The 4,626-nt window shown below is 38.5% G+C and overlaps 2 pseudogenes; one reads left to right on the top strand and one right to left on the bottom strand.

Annotated features, from left to right (window-relative positions):
• Positions 1-291: 291 nt before the first annotated feature.
• On the top strand, positions 292-2,286 carry LOC134282603 (uncharacterized; annotated as a pseudogene).
• A 120-nt stretch (positions 2,287-2,406) lies between these two features.
• Positions 2,407-3,584, bottom strand: LOC134282604 (zinc finger MYM-type protein 2-like; annotated as a pseudogene).
• Between the last annotated feature and the right edge of the window lie 1,042 nt (positions 3,585-4,626).

Raw genomic sequence — 4,626 nt, forward strand, 5'->3', positions numbered from 1 at the left:
CGATTTTGGTTACTTCCACCTACTAGTATTCTTGGCGCAATTATGCCCCCCTTTTAACCAAATTCCTATAGAATTCATGGTTTCCAACTGATAACTTTTGAACACCTACATAGCTCAATTCATGAGGAATGTTGCTTTCGAAAATTCCGCTTCATCATTTTACTAGATACAGTAATACAGTAGGACCTCATTAAAACATTTTTATTGGGAGCCATCTTATTGGCCCATGTTATTAGTAAGGTCGCGTTATATCGAGGTTTTATATACATAAATATGTTTAAATGAATAGAAATGGGAGCCATACAACAACTGCAGTATATTCAAACCCGTGTTACATTGACGTGTGTTATATCAAGGTCATACTGCAACCCTTGCCAGTCAGTATTGCTCAGTGTAGGCATCTTCAGTGATTGCCCGCAATCACAAAATCTCTAGTTTCTTTACCTTATGCATTCATATTTACTAATATATATCTGTTTTCAGCAATGTCGATTTCCAGTATGAACATTAAAAGCCCAGAAGCTAGGCATTTCTGAGTGGCATTGGAGATCGGTGATTCCTGTTTGCATCAAAGAAGGCGAGAGTGAATATGATATAACAGACTGGCTGAGTCTGGGCGGGCACTGTCAAACGAGGAGAAGGCGAGATTGAATATGATATAACAGATTGGCTGGGTCTGGGCGGGCACTGTCAAACGAGCAATGCTGAACCTGTTCCTGATCAAATAAAACAGACTATTACTAGGATCATGAAGCCTCTTGAATCCTTGTACTTTGACAAAACAACAGCATCATGGAACTACAAGACAGATTGTACCGATAAGTGTTAATGGTGATTCTATGTTATACAGTAGCTTTAGCTCTATTTTGTGTGAGAGTTAAGCCCCCTTTTAACTTAGAAATTTGACGAAATATCCTTGTTAGCGCTCGAGCAAATTCATTTATCATCCGATTAGCATAAAATTTATACAGTAGCTTTAGCTCAATATCTCATGATAGTTTGAAGATGAGTTCTGACCAATATTTTTGTGCGAGTTATGCCCCTTTTCCTCTTAGAAAATTGACGAAATATCCTTGTTAGCGCTCTAAATTTGAAAAAAAAAAGTTGAATTCAAAATATGTATAGGAATATTGCCTTTGAAAACTCAAACAATAGCAGAAAAAAATTTGGGGGGGGGGGGGGGCGTCGGGGGATATCGGAATGCTGTTCTCATTTTCTATACACACCAGACTTGGAACTTTACAGCAATATATTTATATTAAAGCAAGTTAAAAGGCTATTTGTATTCTTATTCTGCCTCCATATTCACTTTTAATTGTTGAAATTCAAATATTGTTAACTGAGTTAGTGTCACTGCTAGACTACACTACAGAAATGTGAGGGTACTGCCTAATATACAGCAACCAAATTCAACATATGTTGATTCTTTGTTCTTTCTATTCTTTCCAGGTGTATTATCCATAGACCAACAAACAATTACAGAAGGCTTTGTCTCGGATATGTCCAACTCCCGGGGCAGATCAATGATATTTAGTCTCCTTTCACGACTATTCGGCTCAGACACCTCAGTCAGAGTGGTGAATATTTGTGGTTCCTCAACTGTCAACGAGCCATCAGTTAGGGAATTAGCCTTTGAAGTTATATTTGAGGAAAGTGAGTACTACTCTTCGCCATCGGAATCTCCTTCCAAGTTGCAAAGTGAATCTACGGTGACAAGACGTTCACCTCGCATTTCACAGAAAGCTCCTTTATTAAAGGACATTGATTGTAGTACTAGTGGAGTCTTCAAGTTCATACCAGACATAGTTCTCGAAAGCACATCCAAATAACACTTGCTTGTTGAAATAAAAAAGGGAGGCTATTATGTCCGCAATCGGTATCTCAATTGAGATATATGCTAATGCCAGCAGCAATCAAGCAAGGCTCAGCTGTGGGTGTCTTGATATGCACGAATCAGACACTTCTAGAGAAATGCATCTTAGCTGACAAGGAAGTGAGGTTTGAGAGAAATTACTTCAAGTTGAGCGATCATTCTCTTGTGGCGGACATGGAAATCCTCTTTTCAAATATCTATATCCGACCCATGACAACGAAATAATGGTTCATATTAAAGAAAAAATTGACAACTTTGAAGGTATTGCTCCAAAATGAGCCTAGAACACTGCAATTTAAATATTTTTTAGCCCAAACAGGGCTCATATCAGCAATTTGTTAACACTGCGTCAACATTTTGCACAGCCTCAAGGGGATGTCCTACATAGACAACATATTGGCACACGAAGTTGAAAATGTTCAAATGTTAACACACGACGGACGACGCCCGACGGACGAAAACAGATAGCAATAGGTCACCTGAGTAATTTTAGGCTCATAAGTAATGAAGTGATTTATGATTAAATGTCCAGAGTTACAGGCATTTGGATGCAATGCCCCGACTATTCAAGCTGTGTTGGGGTAATTAAGAGTAGAGCAGTGTCTAGTGTGGTCAAGAATAATGAGTCTTTCATGAGTGGAGTAATGGGAGCCATTGTTCGTAGAATTGGGAGTCGTGTATTGAGTTAAGTTCAAACTAGGTTATGACAGTTTGATAATGGATATATACACAGTGGAATTAAAAAGTTATAATTGCTCTGTCACCTCCGTGACATTATTCATGAATATTTATCAGCCGTTACGTAATTAGTAATGCACATAATTTTGAAATAAAAATTAGATTATAAACTAAATGAAATCGAATTTTACAGGGTGAACTATAATGTCGAATCTGCTTGTTTGTCAGCTGCATTTGGGCCAACCCATCCTTGTAAGTCTTGCTAGCACGTCCAATGAATTCCACGTATTTTCCAGAGCTGTCCTCTCCAAGAACAAACTGACTACACTCAAGTTCGTGATGCTCGTCATGCCCCCTTAAACCAAATAGTTTACAGTTGTAGAAAAACATGGTATGTTGTAGACTTTCGAACTGCCATCCCCAAATACACCTTTCTCCCATATGCTTTCCTCGTCCTGTGGCATAATGGGCTCAGCTTGCTTTATCGCCGTTCAGCTTGCTTTATCGCCGTTCCAATCCCGCGCTGCAGAAGGTCTTTCATTTTGCTGTCAAGAATTTTTCCGGAATTCATTAAACCATGGGTCATTATTGTCCAAAATGTTTTTGTCGAAAAAGTATTTATTTCTGAGGTTGCGCGATATCCCACACCATATAAAGTACAACGATCGGGGAGGGTATTCAATGCCATCTTTCTCCGAGTTTCCACAATAAAGCGCCCCAGGTAGAAATTCAATTGTTCTGCCGTCATTAAATGTAAAAGTGGTATTTCATCAACGGAATTACCATAACGTTTTTCTCGCCATTCCTCAAAAACCTTGAGCGCCCAGGTGGTATTTATCTTGGTGTTAGCATTCTCGTTCGACGCAATCAATTTTGAAATTTCATCATCTGTCACGGGTTTTCCGAACCGTTCACCGTTATCATCACCAGGTTCCGATTTTACTGGTCGAGGCTTTGATTCGGAAATATCAGCTGCAGGGTCCACTGTATCTAGGTTGAAAGACCCAAATGCGGTACGAATTTCACTGTCCATATTTTCGACACCATTTAAAAGCACTTCACATAGACCCTCTGATATGGCATTTTCTTCTTCAACTGCATCAAATACCTGCGAGAGTTCGAGATCTTCGTCGGTAACTCCAAAGTCTAAATCGCCCAGGTTAATAGTCGACAAATGCAAATCATCTAGACCTAGTACGTCCACCCTCCTCAACTTAATCTACGTTAATGACTTAATGCGCAGAATATCACGAAGAGTTAGCGGGAAATGACTACGGAATGTCCCGGAGTCAATAGAACCAATAATATGCCGGTTGCAGCGCGAGAAATGATAACGAAATCTATCGAGTTCGTTGTCAGTTCTTCACATCAACCAAAACCCAGATTCTGCGGTTATTTGCAATAAATTCCCGCGCTGTTTCAAGGAAAATTTTCGCCCTAATATTTCGAGCTTTCTAATTGGTCCATTGATACTAGTCAGTTAAATTACATTTTATCTCGTGAATCATAATAATCAAGGGGGCGGAGACTCGATTGCTTCGCAAACTCGTCACCGCCCTCTTGATTATCCATGATCACACCCTATTACCGGCAACTAGTACGACAGATGCAACTGTGACAACAGACGCGAAAGTTGTAGATCGCATCACAGGTAGGTGATTTTAAACTAAATTTGTGGCAATTTAAAACATCCATTTATTAAGGACAGTGCTTTCCTGATTTGGTCAAACCATAAACTTCTTCTTCTTAGAATATAAAATCATGATTTACTCATTAAAATGGAAAAGAGGAAAGTTAAAAATTTACAGTCGTCTACCGAAAATTGGTCAAACTCAGCTTATTTCATTAAAACTGTTACTTCAATGTCAGATTTTTTTGTATATAAAAAATTAAGGCTCTTTACGATCAAAGTACAAAATGTGAATAGTCTTACTTGTTTAAGAAGCGTGCTGCAAACGTTTGATTTTGGTGGGTAAACATTTTTTGACTATTCACATTTTGTACTTAGATCGTAAAGAGCCTTAATTTTTTATATACAAAAAAAATTCTGACATTGAAGAAACAGTTTTAATGAA

The sequence above is a fragment of the Saccostrea cucullata genome, unplaced genomic scaffold (assembly GCF_032062105.1).
Source record: "Saccostrea cucullata isolate Sc308-1 unplaced genomic scaffold, CSIRO_AGI_Scuc_v1 ctg17581, whole genome shotgun sequence".
Lineage (NCBI taxonomy): Eukaryota > Metazoa > Mollusca > Bivalvia > Ostreida > Ostreidae > Saccostrea > Saccostrea cuccullata.